Here is a 23585-nt window from a genome sequence, read left to right as displayed (position 1 = left end):
AGTACCTCACATTCAGCCTCATTGCTCGAGGCCTTGAATCCAAATTTAACAGCAAACTCCAAGTCTTTTGCTTGGGGTGAGGTGAAGACTATGCCTGCACCACTACCTTAAGTTGTGGATAACCCGTTTACATGCAATAGCTATTTCTTGGCTTGAGGGGTGCTCTCTTCAGATGTTCCTGTAGTCTCAGAGACAAAATTGGCTAGGGCTTGGGCTTTGATGGTGGTTCAGGGCAAATAAGAGATATCGTATTAACTCAATTCTACCGCCGACTTCACCCATCGTTCTGAGATATCTGACTTACCCAGTGTTTGTTTCAAAGGTAGGTTGGTCATCACTCCAATGGGATGTGAGAGGAAGTATGGACGTAGCCTTCTAGTAGTGGTGACCAATGGGAGGGCTATCTTCTCTATGAGAGTGTATCGTCCTTCTACCCCATTAAGGACTTTGCTAACGTAATAGATCGGCATGTGTTTCCCTTCTTGTTCACAAATTAGGATGGAGTTGATCGCTTGAGGGGTGGCTGACAGGTCGACATAGAGGGTGTCCCCTGGATATGGCTTCACCAGTAGGGAGAGCCCCACTAGATATGCTTGAGTCCTTCAAAAGCCTGTTGGTAGGAGCCTTCCCAATTGAAATATTTTGCCTTCCGAAGAACTTTGAAAAAAGGCATGCTGTTTTCTTTTGATTTGGAGATGAACTAGCTTACCGCTACTACCCTCCTGAAATCAATGAAAAATGTGAGTTGATCGGCCTGGGAATGCGCAAGCGAAAACGATAATATAAAATTCATAAATTTACCCAAAACGTAATAAAACTGTGATTCCAAATATAATAAAAGCATCCTACGAATCTAGACATAAGGGCTGGTTAAGTACATAATTTGTCCTTAAAAATTCAACAAATCATTCTATTACATTAGCCAAATATTGAAGAGATCCTTTCCAAAAATTCGCAGCAAATCATTCCTTTTTCTCTTATGAAAATCACATCTTTTCTTTTCTTTTTCAGTGTTGACTGGAGCACTGAGCGTGGGCACGTTTAGTCGGCTCAATAAAACTGTCAGAAATATTTTCTTCCCTTTTTGGTGCCTTAAATTTTCATTTTTAGCTTGATTTTGCCATATTTATCCCATATCAAACCTTTTTAGTTGAAAATGTAATAAATCCACATAATTAGGAACATTTTAGCTAAAAAATGAAGGTAAAATCATTATAAAATCATGATAAATTGTGTAGTTATCATATACTAAGCACAATAACCACATGGTGCCACAGATGAATGCTTACTACATTCATCAAGATAATATCACATTCGTAAAGATTGCTAAATAGTTCCCAAAAATCACCAATCCAATTGGCTTTCTGGTCACCAATTCTAAAAATCTCCCACTTGAACTAAAGCTAATCGCCCATATCCCTCATACCTATTTGACTGAGCAATCTGTGATGCCAGTTCGGTCTCAAGGGTCTACCAAACTTTCTGCCAAAATGACGCAGTCCAACTGTCCGCCACCTCTTCCTACCATCGTTCCAAACTGATGGTGGCGTTTAAGAATATTCCTTAGATCTGTGATGAGATCTCGACCCTTTTGCTTGTGTCATTGCCTAGTTGTTATCCTCAAGGTAACTACTGGCTTGGTCGTGCTAGGCTCCACATTTAACCATTGGATGTGATTTTTTTCATCCAAAATACTTCCTGAGCAACTATTAAAATGACTATACATTTGACTTCCATGGTGAAAACCATTGTGGCATCCCTCTTGAAATTATTTCAAGCCACCACATCACCATTAAGTCTGGATGTATATTCAAACTAGTCACCATTCACATATAACTAGAAGATAGTATCAACTCTCTATTGAGTTGCATCAAGAAAACTTCTTTAGTCCTTATTCAGGTACTAAAGAGTAATCTTGATTGCTATGAAGTGCCTTCTCGATACACTCCCAAGTTATGCTCAAAAGCACACAAAAATCTGACCAAGTGCATCGAACCACATACCCAAGCTATACATAATTGAACAAAAGAGATGTTGTATTTAAATGAAACTTTACCTTTTTCGTTTTTTATTTCAACCAGCAATGCATGTTCAACCTCTAGTTCACCCTAGGCTCCAACGTAAAAGCCCTCTAGAGATGATCCACACCATAACAGGCAAGATGATTTTGATTTCTTTGTTAAAAGAAATCAAAACTCGTTGGAAGATGATGAAAGAGAACTACACTATTAATTAGTGTATTCTCTTAATTGAAAATTCTCTTTAATTCTACACTTTGATCCTAGATCAATGAGAGTTAGAGAAATAGAGGGATGAGAGAGAGAAAAATAGAGATAGCTGAGAGTTCCATTGGAGAGAGTTGGAGTGTGTGTTTTCTACATTCAACTATGTGTGATATGAATGATGAAGATCACACATATTTATACTTTGTACTGGAAGGTGGAAATGCGTCTAGATACATTCCATCTGCCTACAAGACAATCCCTTTTCTATATGGTATGATCCAATCATACCATATAGAGAAGTGCTCCAAATATGGTGAAGTTTTGCACTTTCCAAAAGTGCAACTTGGTCAACTCTCTTTCCAACAATAGAAATCAACCTTTTGGTTAATGGACCTTTATTTAGTGGATTGGGATTTATTTTAATTAAAATATATCCAATCCCAATGAACTTAATAAAATCCAAATTAATTTAAGGCCGATCTCATTTAATCCAGTTAAAGACAAAAACTCAACCTATCTAAATCGTATTTAACAATTAAGACAAATCCAATTAAATTAATCCAATTAATTTAATCATGGGCTATCCATCTAATAGATCATCGCACATGTTGACAATCTAATTTATTTAAATCTTTCAGGATTAATTCTAAATTAATTCCTTGTCATTCCATGGTGCTTTGTGTGTGATTCTTTAGGTTCACCTTTCATCTAGACTTGTGTCATTGTCCAACATAATTGATTAATTAAATCTAATTTAATTAATCATTCCTAATCAACCATTGATCGGGTGAGCCCTCTACTATGGGTGGCTGTCTAGCAACAGTCCATGTCAAACTAGAGAATAGGTGAATACCCGTATGAGCATATAAGCTCCCGAATTTCATACAAGTATGGTCCTTCCGTCTATTGTTTCCCCATCTTAGTCTAGGGCATGGAATTTTTTTTCGGTTCCCGTCCTAGACTAGGCATCTACGCTTTAATACTTGAGACCGTATTTCACTAAATTATTTTAGATAAGAAACCGTTTTCTATTCGATCAACCACTATAATTATAGATTTGTGAGGCGCAAACGCGTCTTCAAGTGTATAGGAGATACCACTGTTACATACTGATTGGATCCTCTTCTTGAAACCTACCGTCATCACTACATATTCTTACTGCACTAGACAAGACTTATAATGATCATGTCTATAATACAATCACCTCTTGCTAGATCCAAGATATAGCCATCCTGTGCACGTGACTGTCATGATTCCTCAAGTTTGAGGATTACTCCTGCACTATCAAAGTCAGGGAATTCTAGTCATACCGACCAAGCTTCCAAGGCTTCCATATGATGATTCCCCACGAGTCAGTTCAGTTTGCTGACTACTTTGTCAACTAACCTACTAAAATTGCATAAACGTCTAACGTCTGTTGTTGATGAAACACGACACACATCTAATGGATGCAATATTCAATACAAGTCTCAATAGGACTCTTGATGTCCAGTCTCGACGTTATCGAATTTTTAACATTACAGATCAATTCTTAGAGGTTAGTTTCATAGCCGCCAGTCAATGCATGAGCAACTACATAGGTCATCTAAATTGGTTGTGGCATTTGTTGTGACGTTAAAAGTAGTGCTTGACATAATACGTAAGCACAATAGACACATAAGCCAATGATGAATACTTATCATATTCATCAGTGCAATATTACTTGAATAAAGATCGTAGAATAGTACTCGAACCAACCAATCCAATTGACTTTCTTGTCATCTAATCCAACAATATTTAAGTTGAATAGTATTTTAACGTCACAATAAATGCCCACAGTCTTATTTGATAATCCATGTGTGCATCGGATGACAGTTATAGAACCAACTTCTAAGGGTTGGTTTGAAATGTCGAGAGTCCTAGAGAGACTTGCATTGAGTATTACATTCGTTAGATGAATTTTGTGTTTCATCGACGACAAATGGGAAATGTCTATGCAATTTTAAAGGGTTAGTTGACAAGGTTGTCAACTGATAGAACTGACTCACAGGAATCCTCATATGGAAACTTTGGAGGCTTGGTCAGTATGACTAGAATTTTCTACTCCTATAGTACGAGATTAGTATTCGAACTTAAAAAACCATGACAGTCATGTGCATATGATAGTTAAGAAAACACATCTTAAGTTATTGAGCATAGTGTCTAGTTCAGAATGGGAATCGACACCCAATTTCATACCCAAGACTTAGATCCTCTGGCAGATGATGGAAGGACCATACCCGTATGGTACTTAAGAGCCTAAATATTTATGCAAACATTGATTCAATCTCTAGTGCCATGTAGCATTGCTAGATGGCAACCCGTGATGTCAAAATTTTTTATTATAGGTTAATTAGAAATATTTAATTAAATTAGATTTAACTAATTATAGTGTTGGATACAAGCCTAAGTCTAGTTGAGGGTGAACCCAAAGTGTAACACCCCCTTTGCTACAAGGGCTATATCTACGCTAAACATCATACTTATGGTAATCCCTGTGTTTATAAATATAAATGCACATAATAATTTAACCCATATGTATACGTAACCCCAACGTCATAACAACGTAATGAACCTACAACATCATATATATACAAATCAAACACCACAAGTAATCCACCACAGTTAATCTCCACGCCTACATTCTCTTTATACAACAAAATAAGATTTTTACTCTACTGACAAAGAGGAGAAAACTGCATACTGGCCCGACCTGCCTGAGTATAGCGCGTGGACCTATTCTTCAACAGTCAGACACCTCAAAGTCTATTCCTGAAAGAAAATGTCAGCAGGGAAATGAGCCTGCCACTCAATAAGTAAATAACCAGCCCTATCTATATATGCATATCAAGCACAGCCCAAACAAGAGGAACATGCAACACGCATGGAATACAGTCAATTTAATTCCAACATAATCAGCTTTATTACACCATATGACTATCTCATAACAAGACAATCAATCAAACTCCATTTTTCCTGGTTTGCTTACCAGCAGGTGATATTGTGTTTTTCCCGCCAACTCAATCTCACCATTATTAAATTTAAGTGAATCCCCTTGACAGCCGGCTCATCAATCTCATTTCGCACATAGCATTTTCTTTTCGCACATAGCTGTTTCATTTCGCACATAGCATTTTCTTTTCGCACATAGCACTTTCTTTTCGCACATAGCACTTTTCATATCGCCATAGGCTTTTCAACACATCAAGGGGTATTCACACCACAATTATATTCAATTTCCACCACTCCCTCATTTCCACATATCACCATTCTTGTAAGCAACTAGTAACGTAAAACCATATATCAATACATTCTCATTCTCAGACACTCACAACACATCAAACAACAAACATAATACTTCAACGTACTTTCTCATTATACGTACACATTATCGTCAATCAAATCAAATCATCCATCACTCATATACTTTCAAATAAATCCATATCAGCATGAACCACAAAGTTATATAATAGTAATACCACAAATAAAGATGACATATATAGATAATACTAATTATTTACTTACCTCGACCTTACAACGCTTTTATCTATCCAATAGGTAGTGGTTCGGTCTTTTCACTTTACCCCCGTATCCTATAATGAGTTATACCACACACAATTAATATATCGAGAATATCGTAATTTCTTTTAAATATAATATTAAATATTATTCGTACAATTTCTAATAATTCTTCAATATTCCATTTCTTTCGAAGTACAAATCTTTTCTTTTCCTCTTTATTAACATACCATTTATTAAATATAATTTTCAGAATATTTCTATGAACTTTCTATCAATTTCTCGCTATTATACTCTTTAATTGAATAATAATACATATAATTACGTATTTGGTTAACAATTCCGATGGAATTGTATAAATTAGCTATAATAATATTTAAATCTAATGAATTTAATAATTTAAGTAGCCAACGATATCATTTTTATATCCAATTTGATATTTAATTCGATACTATTTTAAATAGCTAAACTATTAAATAGTACATTGCTTAGTATAAACAACATTTAATAAACAGACTAATTAAATAATATAATTATATAAATTAATAAAAATTAAAATTGAAATCTTACTTCACCGCAGACTGCTAAAACTCGAACAGTAGAATTGCAATTGAAAGTTAACTTTTCATTCAATATATATATATATATATATATATGGAGGTTGGGCGGTGGTGATGGCCCACCCCACCAATCATTTCCCTTTCTCTTTCTTTTCTTTTCTCTTTCTTTCTTTATGTTTTTTTTTATTTACTAATATATATAATATTATTATTTTATTAATTTAATTAGACTTTTCTTAAAATACCCATTACGTCCCTCCTAAATTTCCTTAGTTAATATAAGTTGCTCTAAAATATTATCACTAGCTCCAATTTAATCCGTTCAGGTTTTGTTATACTCCAATTATGGCCCATAATTTATGTACTAATTAACTAAGTTTCATAAAAATTTACCAATTAATCCCCCAAATAGATATTATAATCTTTGGAGCGTCACATAAAGAGTCACACACAAATTTGCAACGACTCGTTAGACCACATTGGGTAGCAGTAGCGTCCTCACCACATTATTGTAGATGGAATGTTTTGACACATTAAAACCATTTTGATCCAAGTCCAATACGGGTCTAACATTGATTGAGTATAGGCCGAAACCTAATGGGCTTGTTTTAATTAAATAAAATAAAACCTAACCAATAATTCGATCTACTCTTATTACATTCGAAAAGAAATTCCAATTAAAAGTCGGGGGAAATACAGAGATAGGGAGGAAGAGCAAACCGTCTTATTTCAAGGCATAAAACGAGAGATGAGAAGTTAAACCCCAAGAGGCACGCAAGCCCCACCCAACAAAAAATAAAATTCCATACATGCGGTCATGGGCTTGGTGATCATCTATAGTTAATCTAATTAACATTTAAGCAAAATTATACTAAATAATCATTCTAATCACATATTATACATACCATGCATGTATAACCAATGGTATCTAATATCATAAAATTAAAATTCTATGTAGAAAAACACAAGTTTAAAATTTTAATTAAATGGACAATTAAAACATGTGCATCTATATAATGCACAAAATATACAAAATTAATTTAGCAATTTAATCTTATAAAAAATCTAATTTAATCCATATATTAAAATAGCAAAATCAAATATTTTAAAAAATATGTAGAAATCCAAAAATTCTAAATTTTTGGAAAAATGGCGAAAAATATGGCCGAGTCGTTTGGTGTCCAGCCGCCAATGCACAGATGGCCAAGCACGTGCACAGACTCCTCCGCTCTATGCGCATACGCCCCTACCTACATGCAGGCCCACTCGTGATCACCTGCCTGCTCGCACTCGGCGGCGCTCAATGGTTTGTGCTTGCCATTAGTGCGTTGCTACAATATCATTTTCAAAATTTTTTATTCTGCATTTTAAACTGAAACAAATCCCATCTAGTTACAGAAAATCTGAATTTCTTAAATACATCAAATATCCAAAATAATTGCAAAATTACACAAATTACTTCTAATATATAATCACCAAATAAAGCAACCAATCATGCTTTAAAAATCGCTAAACATGTTTTTCATACTCATCAAATAAAGAACATACAAAATGTATAGCCATACATTGAAACGGGGTTATGATACCACTTGAAGGGAGTGGACCGGTTCGGGAATGCGCTAGTGGAAGCGCAAGAAAGTAAAGCACTAAAAACACATATAATTTAAAATTAATTCTACGGCCAACCAAGGGCGTACCTTTGGTCTTCCGGGACGTTCGATGTAGTATGTGGATTAAAGTAAAATAAAATAACAAATCGAACTAGGTTATACATTAAACAAGAAATGAGATACTGTATTTAATTGAAAGTTTACCTCACTAAAGTTTCAAGCGGTGATCCATGTTCGGCCCCTTGTTCACCCTAGGCTCCAATGTTGAAGCCCTCTAGAGATGATCCACACCATACTATGGCAAGATAATTTTGATCTCTTTGCTAGAAGAAATCAAAATCGATTAGAAGATGATGAAAGAGAACTACACTATCAATTAGTGTATTCTCTTCGTCAAGAATTCTATACAACTCTACAATTGATCCTAAATCAACGAAAGATAAATAATTAGAGGCATGTGAGGGAGAGAAAGAGAGAGCGGGTGAGAGTTACCTTGCTTGGAGGAGGGATGGGGTATGTGTTCTCTACACTTTTTACTGTGTTGTTTTATGAATCATGAAGATCACACATACCTACAAGGCGACTCCCTTTATTTATGGTATGATCCAATCATGCAGTATAGTGTAGGGCTCCGAATATAGTTAAGTTTGCACTTTCACTAACCCTCATTCCAACAATAGAAGTCAACTCTCTTTGCTAGTAGGTCTTAATTTACTGGACCGAGTTTTTTTAATTAAAATAAATTCAAGGCCCAATGAATTTAATTAAATCCAATTTAAATTAAGCCAAATGTGATTTAATTCACTTAAAGGCATGAGCCCAATTCTTGCTAATTAATAAATTCAATTTATTAATTAAAGCACGCCCATTTAAATTAATCTAATTAATTTAATCCTGGGCTATCCATCCAATGGATCATCCCATGTGTAAATAATCCTATTATTTACATGTTCTGAAATAATTTCATATTAATTCATTGTCCTTCCATTGGAAGAGTGATTGTGCCAAACTCCCTCCCAAGCATGGTATATTAATTGTTGAGGTTAACATGGTTGCTAATTCTGCTTCATTGGTATTGAATACTAGTTGTGGTGCTCACATATTGCAATGATTTGAAGGTGGTAGAAAGAAGCAGAAAGCTAAGTATAGACAAGGTGGTCCTTAATCTTGCCGATGGCAAGGCTAGGCTGTCATAGCTCAAATTGTACGAACCGTCAAGTTAGTTATTAGTAGTCGTGTTAGGCTACAATTAAAGGAATGTTATTTTGTACCTAGCATGATAAAAAACATCATTTTTATTCCATTGTTAGATGATGCTGGTTTTGAGTTTTTGATTAATAAAAATTATTTTTATTTGATAAAAGATGGATTTTCTCATTTACTAGGTAAATTAAATAATTATTTTTATATTCTACAAAGGTTTGATTGGGTCATGACTTCTTAAATAGACGTAACTTAGACAATCTTGAAAGTGCACAAGGCTAGGTCACATCTCCGAATATAGGTTAAAGAGGTTGGTAGACTCAAAGAGTCTAGAAATAGAGAATTTGGACAATCTACCAGCCTGTGAGTCTTGTCTTAAAGGAAGAATGACTAGGTAGCCCTTTGTTAGATAAAGTAAGCTTGCCAATGGTCTATTGAATTTGATCGATATTGAGGTCCACGGGACACTGAATACTCAAGCTAGAGAAGGATTTCCTACTTCATAACATTTATCGATGATCAATCATGGTATGGTAATGTTCACCTGATGAGGTACAAGTCTGAGGCCTTTGTGAGGCTCAAAGAATTCAGACTTGAAATTGAGAACAAAATTAATTGCAAAATTAAAATCCTTCAGTCAGACCAAAGTGGATAGTATCAAAGTGGTGAGTTTTAAGATTATCTAAAGGAAAACGGTATAGTCTCTCAGTTGACAACTCAATTGAATGGCATGGCTGATAGGATAAATCGGACTCTACTGGACATGGTCCGATCTTTGATGAGTTTTATCGAACTGCTTTTGTCCTTATGGGGTTATGAACTTGAGATGGCGGCTATGTCACTAAACAAACAGTGGCCCAGACGCCATATCAAATATGGCATGACAAGCCTGCTTCCTACAAGTACTTGAGACCGTAGCACAGTCCTACATACATTAAGAGACTAGTAGGTGACAAACTAGATTCAAGGTCTAGTTTGTTCAAGTTCATCGGCTACGTTTTGATAGGGGACGGATCCTTTTCTTGTAACTCACCGTCCTCGCTACATGCTTTGACTTCACTAGACAATGCTTATGATGACCATGTTTGGGACACGATCACCTCTCACACAAATATAAGATACAGTCATCGGATACGCGACTGTTATGATTCCTCAAAAGTCTAACGACTACTCCCGTACTATCAGAGCCGGAGACTCAAGTCGTACCGACCAAGTCTCCAAGGCTTCCATATGACGATCTCCATGAGTCAGTTCAGTCGATTTGACACCTAGTCAATCGACCTATTAAGATTTTATAGACGTCCTATGTTTGTCGCCGACAAAATACGACACTCATAAAATGAATGTGACTCTTACTACAAGTCTGCGTAGGACACTTTGATGCCCATTCTCATAGTCCTCGACTTGAAATATTTCAAAACTAACCTTAAACAGTTGGTTTTATGACCGTCATCCACTGCACAGTTTAACTGTTGCACGGTTGTTCAAGGTGGTCTATGGGCTTTGTTGTGATGTTTGACATAAATGCAAACATAAATTTAATGAGCACAACAAATAAATGCCAATAGTGAATACTCATTTTATTCACTGAATAATCTTATATATGATCGAGTTATTGTTAGAATAGATTACATGCATGCCAATCCAATTGGCTTTCAGGTCACATATTCTAACACCATCCTGGTTAGGCATCTATACTTAATACTTGAGATCGCATTACGCCAAATTTCTCGAAATAGGAACCTCTTTTTTCATTTCAACCAATGACTGTGGCACAGGTTTATAGACCAGAAATGCACCTTCAACTGCATAAGAGATACCTCTGTGACGTTTTGATAGGGAACGGATCCTCTTCTTAAACTCATCATCCTCACTACATGCTTTGACTGCATTGGACAAGGCTTATGATGATTATGTCTGGAACTCGATCACCTCTCGCACAAATCTAAGATACAATCATCGCATGTACGTGACTACCGTGATTCCTCAAGTCCGAGGACTACTCCCTTACTATCGGGAGTCAGGGATTCGAGTCATACCGACCAAGCCTCCAAGGCTTCCATATGACGCTCCCAGCGAGTTCATCCTGAGGGAGACTAGGAAGGAGATGACGAGTCGCTGCCAGTAATTGGAGAGGGAGGTGAGGAAACTGCAGAAGGAAGCAGCCAGCCATGAGAGCGCACTGAAAAAGACGGTGGAGAAAGCAGTGATGGATTTTTCCCATTTTGAGGAAAGCAAGAATTACTTGGAGGCTTACTGAGAAAGCCACCCGAAGGAGTACAAGAGGTCTGTAGAATATCTGTAAGAGGTGGCTAAGATAGCGGGATCCTACTCCGAGCATGGCTTCTCAACCTGCAAAGAACAGTTTTAGGCTCAAGGTTACCCCCCTTATGGGAGAAGAGCCTTCCTTCCTTGATCTTGCCACAGCTCTATACAAATGCTCCAGATCCCTTTGAACCCTCCATCCCAGGAGTGGGAGGCCTCCCCCCAGATTCAGGTTGGTTTATTTCTTAACCCTCTATTTGTACTTCTTCCTAGCTTTTGTGCTGATCCTTGCAAAATTTTTGTAGAAGAAGGGTTGGATTTATTAGAGGAGGAAGAGGCAGAATAAGGAGTCCCCAATACGAAGCAACAATTGATGCCATAGCGGGGCATCTCTAGGGAGAAGGCGCCCCAGATGAGAAGGAAGAAGGACCTCCTTTGGCTACTGCTGCAGCTCCTCCTACAACCCAATGCCTACTGTTGATGCTCCCCTCGAGAAAGAGACAGAAGACCCCGCTTGTGTGGAAAAACCCGATGATGTAGTGCAATTGACTTTTAAGCCTGTTGGATGGAACAATCTTTACTTTCTTTACTTTGCTTGTTTTTCCCCCAATTTGAAATGGGGATGAGACGATTTAATTTTCTACTTTGCTTGGATGTTGCTTTTTTGGTTTGACCCTAACTACAATTTTAGGCTAGGGGCTTTTTTGGTTCGACCCTGATTGCACTTGGGAGGCCTCTCAATTTGTGTACAACTTTTGAATTCTATTGACAACTTCATGTTTAGATTCTCTCTCTTTAGTTTTAATTCATTGCCAAAGTTAATGGAATTCCTCTTCCTGGTGTGTTCTTTCATTAACATGTCCGGCTAAATTCATCATTTTCTGGTTAAGGTTAAGATGATTGCTCGATTCCTAAATTGTTGTGAGATCTAATCCGTGCTTACTACGCTTGTTAAATAAGTATTCATGTTGTTCTCTGTGCTCTTATTACAAACATCTGATTTATGAATAGTGTGACCAATTGTTCATTATCAAGAAGGTTTGCTTAGCTAATTGAACTTTACAAATTCGTGTAATTGTTTGTTTAGTTCAATACTCAGTAGCAACGTAGCATTATTAACTATGTCAAAGTAGTTAGTTATGTTATGGGAATACATGATCTAATTTAAACGAATTATCCTCCTAGCAATTTGTTAATCAGAAACAACATTTCTAATTCTTAGTGTTGTTAATGGATTAAATCTTGTGGACGTTCCTAGGATTGTCCATTGATTAGGGATCTAGCCAATAATCATACATTAACTGACAAAAAGGTAAGGTAAGGTGAGGTCGTTAGGTCATACCAATGACCAAAAAACTGATTTATTTGTTTGAAAAAGTGTTATATTTGCATCAATGATCAACCTACGGAATCAAGCATGAACCTGATCTTAACTGAAAAAATTCTCTCTCATATCTTCGTCCTCTGATTGTAATAGCTTTCAGTTTAATTTAGTTCTTTTTATTCCTACAGTCAAAACCCCCCAACTATTTTCTTTTATTTTTGAAACAACTTAACACCAATCCCTGTAGAAGCGACCCTACTCCCCCTTATAAAGTGTTACTTGATTTCTTCATTTCTTGTTACTTGATTTTTATCATTATTACTGCCAAAGTCTTCTCGTACAGGTAAACTAGAATACGACCCGAGATTGAGAAGACCACATGAAGACTTCGTTGGGAGACTAAGCAATAATCTGAAGGAACATCTGCTCCCTACGAAGATGGAAGAGACATAACATTGGAATTAGCGGAATCCTCTAGCAAATCCGGAGAAGAAATCATGGCTTTAGTTCCCAAAAGAACAATCAAGGATATGACGTCTCCTGACCTAAATCAGCAACCACTATGCATTGAGTACCCGAATTTGGAGGTAAACTTTGAACTAAAATCTGGATTGATTCATTTACTTCCTACTTTTCGTGGTTTTGCAGGCCAAGATCCACATAAACAACTGAAGAAATTTCATGTGGTGTGCTCTGGCATGTGACCACAAGGAATCATCGAAGAACAAGTTAAACTGAGGGCCTTTCCTTTCTCTCTCGCTGATCAAGCTAAGGACTAGCTATATTTCCTAGCTTTGGGATCCATCACAATTTGGAATGATCTCAAGAGAAAGTTTCTTGAGAAATATTTCCCTGCTTCACGAGCCACAACAATCTGGAAGGAGATCAGCGGATTCGCCAATTTGCAGGAGATAGCCTTTTTAAATATTTGGGGAAGATTCATTCAATTCGTGGAAAGCTGCCTTCACCATCAGATATCGGACCACCTGTTGATCTAGTATTTATGTAAAGGTCAATCAAGTATGGATAGGAAGTTGATAGACACAACTAGCGGAGGTGCACTATTTAATAAAACCCCAATCAGAGCATGTAATCTGATTTCAATTGTGACGTCCAACACGCAATAGTTTGGGGTCAGATACAATGATCCACCAAGAAGGAGTAACGAGGTAAGTACTCTTGAGGATTGTTTGAATAGACTCACATCTCTTGCTGAAAAAATTACTGTAGAAAAACATCAACAAGTCAAGGCATGCGGCATTTGCGCTTTGAAGGGGCATGCCACCAACATGTGCCCAACTCTTCAAGAATCACCCACCGAACATACTGATGCCATAGGAGGATTCACTGGAAAATAACAGAGAAAATATGACCCTTTCTCCAACACCTGTAAACCCAGATGGAGGGATCATCCAAATCTGAGTTATGGTACGCAACCCCAAAACTTTCAAATACCCAAATACATGCCATCCATACCACCTCCTCTGCCTAATCCCACACCAAGTCCATCACTCGAGGATAAGATGAAAACACTCGTAAGAAACCAACAACAACTGCAGTAACAGTTCCAACAACAAACCCAACAAATCCAATAGCAGACCCAAAAAATCGAAGAATAGACTCAGATGAGAATTCAGAATCTAGAGTCTCAAATTAGTCAACTAGCGTCATCCGTTTGGTCAAAATCCAAGAATAGACTCAGATGAGAATTCAGAATCTAGAGTCTCAAATTAGTCAACTGGCGTCATCCCTTGGTCGATTGGAGTCCCAAGGTAAACTACCTTCCAGTTTGTCATTAATCCTAGATAAAATGCTAGTGCTATTGTGCTTCATAGTGGAAAGCAATTGGCGGAAAATGTGGACGAAAATAACACTAAACGTGGGCACGCTTTGAAGAGAAAGCCACAAAGAGAAATTGAAGTCCCATAAAAGCAAATCGAACCGGAAGAGGACCATCCAAAAGCTTTGATAACTAGACAACCCTTCCGGGAAAGATTCACTAAAAGCCAAGAAGCCAAGAAGGAGGAAGAAAAAAAGGAGATTTTTGAGACTTTTCGCAAAAAGAAGGTAAACATCCCCTTACTTGATGCTATCAAGCAGATACCCCACTACTCGAAATTTCTCAAAGAGCTGTGCACTAGTAAGGGAAAACTCAAAGGAAACCAAAGGGTAAGTATGAGGGAGAATGTGTCTGCCATCCTCTAACGAAAATTACCTCCAAAGTGCAAGGACCCAAGTGCATTTTCTATACCGCGTAAAATTGGTTTGATTGACATAAAGAGGGCCATGTGTGATCTTGGAGGTTCAATTAATGTTATGCCCCTCACCATTTTCGAGTCTTTAAATGTTGGTCAATTAAAGGAAATAGGGATCGTCATTCAACTTGTGGATCACTCAATAGTCTACCCCTAAGGAGTTTTGGAAGAAGTTCTAGTACAAATAAATGAGTTGGTTTTTCCTACCAACTTTTACGTTTTAGATACAAGGGAGGACAACTCCCCCAGTTCCACATCAACTTGCTAGGGAGACCATTTCTCAAGACAACTAGAACAAAAATTGATGTACACAGTGGAACTCTCACCATGGAATTTGACGGTGAAATAATAATATTCAACATTTATGAATCCATGAGGTACCCAACTAATATACCGACTGCTCTTCTTGTAGATATTTTTGACCCGCTTGTGCAGAATTTCACAACAACTAACGGTGAGGATCATGTGAAATATGCATTAGAAGAAAGCCTCACGCTAGAAAAAGCAAAAATTTTAAAAAAACATGGTCATGGATCTGAGCATCGGTGAAACTGTCTTTGAGCTCGAAGCTCTCCGAACCTTGCCTCTCAATCTTGATTTCATTGAATTACCGCACTCTCATACCAAAATTGTTTCCTCTATATTGCTGGCACCCGCCTTGGAGTTGAAGGAGTTGCAAAGTACCTTAAATACGCTTTCTTAGGGGAAAACAATACATTATCGGTAATCGTTTCAAGCAAGCTCACTAGCCATGAGGAAGAAAAACTAATCCGAGTGGTTTGTGAGTTTCGAGAAGTCATTGGGTGGATCATCGCCGTTAAGGGATTAAGCCCTTCAACTTGCATGCATAGGATACTCCTAGAGGAAGGCACGAAAAGTGCTAGAATGTGGCTTGTTTTGGCCAAATATGTTCAACAATGCATATTTATTCTGTAAATCATGTGAATGTTGTCAAAAAGTGGGAAAACCCTGCAATCAAATGACCTTCACCCCAATACTTATGTGTGAAGTATTTGACGTGTGCGGAATCGGCTTTATGTGTCCCTTTCTATCATCTTTTGGCAAATCTTACATCATTTTAGGAGTGGATTATGTGTCCAAATTGGTAGAGGCAAGGGCTACTCAACCTGATGATGCTAAAACTGTTGTGGAATTTGTCAAGGCTAATATTTTCTCTAGGTTTGGTATGCCAAGAGCAATTATAAGCGACCGAGGGACCCATTTTTGCAACAAGGTTGTCAAAGCACTATTCCAGAAATACAATATCACTCATCAAATCTCGACTGCCTACCATCCCCAAATGGAAGTTTCTAATCAAGAGATCAAATCCATACTCGAGAAAACGGTGAATCCCAACCGAAAGGATTGGAGTACACACTTGGATAACGCACTTTGGGCTTATTGTTACACGGCATGCAAGACCTCCATAGGTATGTCTCCATATCGTTTGGTTTATGGTAAATTGATAGGATTGCATTTTGTGCTTATTTAATGTCATATTTTGATCTATTTTGTGACCAAATGCTCTTATTTAAATATTATTTTGCAGCATTATGACAAATAAAATGGATAATGAAGAAAAGCACCAAAATGGAAATCCGGACAAGACTCAAACTTAATTTTTGGCAAGAATTCAGAGCAGCTTGGACTTCCTTTTGATAAATGAGGAGTTTAACTAGGATTATAATTTTATTTTCATAAGTCTTTTAGTTCAATTAGGAATCTACTTTTAATCCTAGTAAAATTAGGTATCTAGCTATTATAAATAGGTGACGTAATTCATTTTAAGAGACAACTTTTGAACTCTTATATTTCTCTACGTTTTTATGATATTTTCTTACTTTGCTTTTCATGCGTTCTTCCATGAGCATGTCTAGCTAGTTCTCTCATTCCGGTTGAAAACTTGGTGAATGATTAAATTCAACGAGTTGTGAGATCTAATTTATACTTTCTACTTTTATTCATATTGGTATTTGTGTTGTTCTCTGTGCTTTTATTACAAATAATCTGATTTATTGTCAAGAATATTTGCCTAGCCAATTGAACTTGCAAATCCATAATTGTTTGTTTAGTTCAATAACTAGTGGTAACATAGCATAATTGATTATGTAGAAGTTTTCGATTATGTTGTGGGGAATACACAATCTAACTTAAATAAATCCTCGTAGGAATTTATTGGTTAGAATTGGGCCTTTCTAGTTCTTAATGCTGTCAGTAAATTAAATCTTGAGGACATTTCCAAGGTTGTTTACTCATTAGGGATTTAGTCAATGGACGTTCCTTGACTATCCACAAGGTAAGAAAAGGTGAGGTCGTTAGGTCCTACCAATGGCCATAACCAATTTATCAATCATGAATAATTATTATCTTTGCATCTATGATCGATCGTGGAATTAAGCATGATCCTGTCTTTAACTGAAATACTTTTATCATATATTTATCTCTTCTTATTTTATTAGTTCTTCAGTTCAATTTAATTTTTATTTTTATTCTTCTTCACAATCATAAACCCCCCCAATTATTTTTATTTTTATGTTTTTAAAGGAATTGATTTAAAAACTAATCCCTGTGGATTCGACCCTACTCATACTTTTACAAAAGAGTTCGTAGGAATTATTTTTGGTGGAATCTACACCCATCAAACTTTAGCGCCGTTGCCGGGGATTGGTGTCATCGAAATTAATTTCTTTTTCTTGTTACTTGGTTTTATGCCACGTTTTTCTCGTACAGGTGAACTTGAATTTGACCCAGAGATTGAGAAGACTGTTCGTAGACTCTGAAAAGAAATCAAGAAACACAAGGAAGAGTCTTCTCCTTCTTCCTTACCAGCAGCAGATTCTGAGTTAGACGTGTGCACGTCTAACAACTCTAAAGACGAAGTCATGGCCCATAATCTTGAACGAACGATCAAAGAGATGACTTCGCTCGACTTAAATCAACAACCACTCTGCATTGAATATCCTAATATAAATGTTGATTTTGAGCTTAAATCCGGTCTCATCCACTTACTTCCCATTTTTCGTGGCCTTGCAGGTGAAGACCCTCACAAGCACCTTGAGGAATTCCATGTGGTGTGTTCCGGCATGAGACCTCAAGGAGTCACCGAAGAACAAGTCAAGCTAAGAGCCTTTCCATTCTCATTGGGCAATAAAGCAAAAGATTGGCTCTACTCCTTACCTTCGGGATCCATTGTTAGTTGGAATGAGCTCATGAAACTATTTCTTGAGAACTACTTCCCCGCTTCAAGGACTACAAACATCCGGAAGGAAATAAGTGGAAGACGCCAATTCTCCAGTGAAAGTTTCTATAAATATTGGGGGAGATTCAAGCAATTGGTGGAAAGTTGCCCTCATCACCAAATTCCCGACCATCTTCCAATTCAATATTTTTATAAAGGGTTATCCGAGGCAAATAGAAGCTTGGTGGATGCAGCTAGTGAAGGGGCTTTGTATGACAAAACTCCTACCGAAGCACGGAAACTAATACAACCATGGTGGCTAATAATCAACAATTCGAAAGTAGAAACGACAACCCCAACGAAAGGTAAACGAGGTAAGTACTTCTATTGACGAACGTTTAGATGAACTTACCTCTCTTGTTGAAAACTTTATAGGGGGAAGCATTCAACAAGTCAAGGCTTGTGGGATATGTACATCTTCGGGACATTGCACCGACGCTTGTCCTACACTTCACGAAGAATCAACCGAACATGTTGCCGCCGTTGGTAGATTTTCTGGGCAACAACAAAGGAGATATGACCCATTTTCCAATACCTATAACCTCGGATGGAGAGATCACCCAAATTTGAGGTATGACAATCAACCTCAAACTTTCAAAGGGTTCCACACCAACAACCACCACCACCACTTCAAGCCAATCCCAATAATGGTATGCTTCTGGAGGATATCGTAAAGACACTCGCCTTGAGCACCCAACAATTCCAACAAGAAACCCGCTCGAGCATACAAAATTTGGAATTCCAAATGAGCCAACTGGCCTCTTCCGTTAGCCGTTTGGAGTCTCAAGGTAAGTTTCCTTCCCAAACTATTATTAATCCTAAGCAAAATGCTAGTGCTATTTGTTTACGCAGTGGAAAAGAGCTACAGTCTGAAATCAACATTAAGCATGGAGACGCACAACAAAGCACAACAGAGGAAGAGCTCGAAATTCCCACCAAACAAGCTGAGAAACCCAAATAAGTCAGCAATGACATTCCTACGGCATTGGTGACAAAACCACCCTTCCCGGAAAGGTTCGCTAAGGGTAAAAAAGAAGAAGAAAAGAGGGAAATCTTCGAAACTTTTCGCAAAGTGGAGGTAAACATTCGATTACTTGACGCAATCAAACAAATACCTCGCTATGCCAAATTTCTCAAAGAACTGTGTACGAACAAAGGGAAGTTGAAAGGCAATGAAAGGGTAAGTATGGGGGAGAATGTGTTTGCAATCCTCTAACAAAAACTACCCCCAAAATACAAAGACCCCGGTATATTTTCTATCCCTTGTAAAATTGGTTCAATAGGTATTAAGAGAGCCATGTGTGATTTGGGTGCTTCTATAAATGTCATGCCTCTTACTATCTTTAAATCTTTGAATGTTGGTCCATTAAAAGAAACGAGTGTTGTGATTCAACCTGCTGATCGTTCTATTGTTTACCCCAAAGGAGTCCTTGAAGATGTTTTAGTAGAAGTTAATGAATTGGTTTTCCTGCTGATTTCTTTGTGATAGATATGAGGGAAGATAACTCCCCCAATTCTACATCTATTTTGTTAGGAAGACCATTTCTTAAAATAGCTAGAACAAAACTTGATGACCACAATGGTACTCTCACTATGGAATTTGATAGTGAAATTATAAGATTTAATATATATGAATCCATGCGATATCCTAGTGATGTACCTACTGCTTTCTTTTTGGATGCACTTGACCCTGTTGTGCAGGAATTGGCAAATTATGATAATCAAGACCACACCAAGTTAGTTCTAGAAAGGAGCCTCACAACCACACAAGTGAAACTTTTGGAGGACTTTATAGCACTCGATCCAAAGATAGGAGAAAGCGTCGACAAATTCGAAGCCCTTCCACCTTTACCCTTCAATCTTGCTTTCATTGAGTTGGCACAATCTCATACTAAACTTATCCCTTCTATCTTGCAGGCACCTACTTTGGAGTTGAAGGAATTGCCCAAACATCTCAAGTATGCCTTCTTAGGAGAAAACGACACGCTACCGGTGATCATCTCTAGCAAGCTTTTCGCTTTAGAGAGGAGAAGCTAATCCGCGTGCTTCGAGAGTTACGAAAGGCCATTGGTTGGACCATAGCCGACATCAAGGGGCTAAGCCCTTCTACGTGTATGCATAGGATTCTACTTGAAGAAGGAGCCAAACCATCACGAGAGGCACAACGTCGATTGAACCCGCCTATGATGGAAGTGGTGAAGAAAGAAATCTTAAAACCTCTTGATGCAGGTATAATCTTTCCAATTTCTGACGGTGAATGGGTCCTACTCAAGTTGTGCCTAAGAAAAAGGGTATCACTGTGGTTGAAAATTCTCTTGGAAATTTGGTACCCACTCGTGTTCAAAATGGTTGGCGTGTATGTATAGATTATAAGAAACTCAATGCATCCACTAGAAAGGATCATTTTCCATTTCCTTTTATTGATCAAATGCTAGAAAGGTTAGCTGAGCGTTCTCATTATTGTTTTCTTGATGGCTACTCAGGTTTTCATCAAATACCTGTGGCATCAGCCGACCAAGACACAACAACCTTCACGTGCCCCTTTAGCACATTTGCCTACCGACAAATGCCCTTCGGTTTATACAATGCACCCGCCACATCCCAAAGATGTATGGTAAGCATTTTTTCTGACTATGTGGAATAATTCATAGAGGTGTTCATGGATGATTTCACTGTTTATGGAAATTCTTTCAATGATTGTTTGGGAAAATTGGCTAAAGTTCTTGAAAGGTGCATAGAGAAGAACCTTGTGCTTAATTATGAAAAGTGTCATTTTATGGTTGATCAAGGTATGATTTTGGGGCATACGGTATCTTCTAAGGGAATAGAAGTCGATCCAGCTAAACTTGATGTCATAAAATTCCTACCTTATCCCGCTAGTGTGCGGGAGATTCGCTCTTTTCTTGGTCATGTAGGATGTTATAGACGGTTCTTAAGGATTTCTCCAAGATAACTCAACCCTTGTGCAAGTTGTTGCAAAAGGATGAGACCTTCGTGTTTGATGAAGCATACAAACTGGCATTTGACAAGTTGAAAGATTCTCTGACCTCCGCACCAATAATTCAACCTCCAAATTGGAAACTACCGTTTGAGGTCATGTGTGATGCAAGCAATCATACTATTGGCACCGTTCTAGGCCAATGAGTTGGAAAGGACCCTCATGTCATCTAGTACGCTTCAAGGATGTTAGACAACACTCAAAGCAATTACACCACCACGGAAAAAGAACTATTAGCTGTTGTTTTTGCTTTAGAAAAATTCCGTTCTTATTTGCTTGGTACTAAAGTGATTGTTTATTCTGATCATGCAACACTTAAGTATCTCTTGTCAAAAAAGGACGCAAAGCCAAGACTCATATGACGGATACTCTTACTACAAGAGTTTGACTTAACCATCAAGGAGAAAAAGGGGGCGAAAAATCTCGTTGCCGACCATCTTAGCCGATTAATAATTGAAGGATATTCAACCCCTTTAAAAGATGAATTCCCGGATGAACAACTCCTCGCCACACAAGAAACAATCCCATGGTACGCTGATCTAGTAAAATTCCTCGCTACTAATACTTTGCCTAATGATTTGTCTAGAGCAAAAAGAGAAAGAATTAGAAGTGATGCAAAGTACTATGTTTGGGATGATCCATATTTGTGGAAGTATTGCTCAGATCAAATCATAAGGAGATGCATACCCGAATCCAAAGTTACATATATTCTTGAATTTTGTCACTCTCATGCTTGTGGGGGGCATTTTGGGCCTAAACGAACAGCACTGAAAGTGTTAGAATGTGGTTTATTTTGGCCAAATTTATTTACAGATTCTTATCTATTTTGCAAATCTTGTAAGAATTGCCAAATGACGGGAAATCTCAGTCCTCGTGATCAAATGCCCCTAACCTTCATACTTGTGTGTGAAATTTTTTTTGTATGGGGAATTGATTTCATGGGACCATTTCCCTCATCTTTTGGTAAATCTTACATCATTCTTGGGGTAGATTATGTTTCTAAGTGGATTGAAGCAAAAGCCACATGTACGGGTGATGCTAAAACTGACATAGATTTTGTGAAGACTAACATCTTTTCTCGGTATGGAATGCCTAGAGCCATCATTAGTGATCGAGGGACTCACTTTTGCAATAAAATGGTAAGTGCTTTGTTCAAAAAGTACAACGTAACTCATTGAGTCTCCACTGCCTACCACCCTCAAACAAATGGTCAAGTCAAAGTCTCCAATCGTGAGATCAAGTCTATACTTGAAAAGAAGGTTAATCCCAATCGCAAGGATTGGAGAATTTGCTTGGATGATGCATTATGGGCCTACCGCACTGCATACAAGACTCCAATAGGTATGTCTCCATACCGTCTAGTTTTTGGTAAACCTTGCCATCTTCCTGTTGAGCTTGAACATAGGGCTTTTTGGGCAATTAAACAACTCAACATGACGATGGATGAAACGGGGTGTCAAACAAATTGCAACTCCAAGAGCTTGAGGAAATTTGAAATGATGCTTATGAGAACTCAAGGATCTATAAAGACAAGACTAAAGTTTTCCACGATCAAGCCATCTCAAGAAAAGTCTTTGTTGTTTGACAAAAAGTGCTGTTTTTTCATTCCAAACTTAAACTTTTTCTGGGTAAGTCGCGTTTTCGTTGGATTGGACCTTTTGTTGTGACTCATATTTTTCCACATGGTGCAGTTGAAATCAAAAGTCCAACCACTCAAAAAGTGTTCAATGTGAACGGCAATAGGCTTAAACCGTTCTACAAAGGTTTTCAATCAACCTTAGAGGACAAAATACAACTTATAGAAACCACCATCACCTAAAAACACCATCCCGTCTAGCAGAAGACGTTAAATAAAGGCGCTTCTTGGGAGGCAACCCATGTCCTTTTTATTTTTCTCAATTGTTTATTTCCCTCTTCTTGTGAATGTTGTTATACCACTAAAATCGATTATTGCAGGTAAAAAGTTATGAGCATCCACAAGGAACTCTTCCTCTCATTCAAGGTCTCACAATTCTCGAGTTCCTGCAGTTCCACCGGAATCACTAAGGGACGTTCTCTTTATCCCTTTCTCTTATTTTATCGTCCTAGATATGCACATTGAGGACAATGTGGAATTAAGTGGGGGGATATTTGATAGGATCGCATTTTGTGCTTATTGCATGTAATATTTTGACCTATTTCGTGATCAAATACTCCTAATTAAATATTATTTTACAGCATTATGACAAATAAAATGGAAAATGAAGAAAAGCACCAAAATAAAAATTCGGACAAGACTTAAACTCAATTTTTGGCAAGAATTCGGAGCTGCTTGGACTTCCTTTTGATAAATGAGGAGTTTAACTAGGATTATAATTTTATTTCCATAAG

General features: G+C 37.5%; 1 pseudogene; it reads left to right on the top strand.

Annotated features, from left to right (window-relative positions):
• The first annotated feature begins 17861 nt into the window (after positions 1-17861).
• On the top strand, positions 17862-23261 carry LOC148788377 (uncharacterized; annotated as a pseudogene).
• Positions 23262-23585: the final 324 nt, after the last annotated feature.

This window comes from Sesamum indicum, linkage group LG4 (assembly GCF_026168435.1).
Source record: "Sesamum indicum cultivar Baizhima isolate 11 linkage group LG4, ASM2616843v1, whole genome shotgun sequence".
Lineage (NCBI taxonomy): Eukaryota > Viridiplantae > Streptophyta > Magnoliopsida > Lamiales > Pedaliaceae > Sesamum > Sesamum indicum.
Note: the sequence above shows the minus strand (reverse complement) of the source record. Positions and strands in the feature narration are given on the sequence as shown.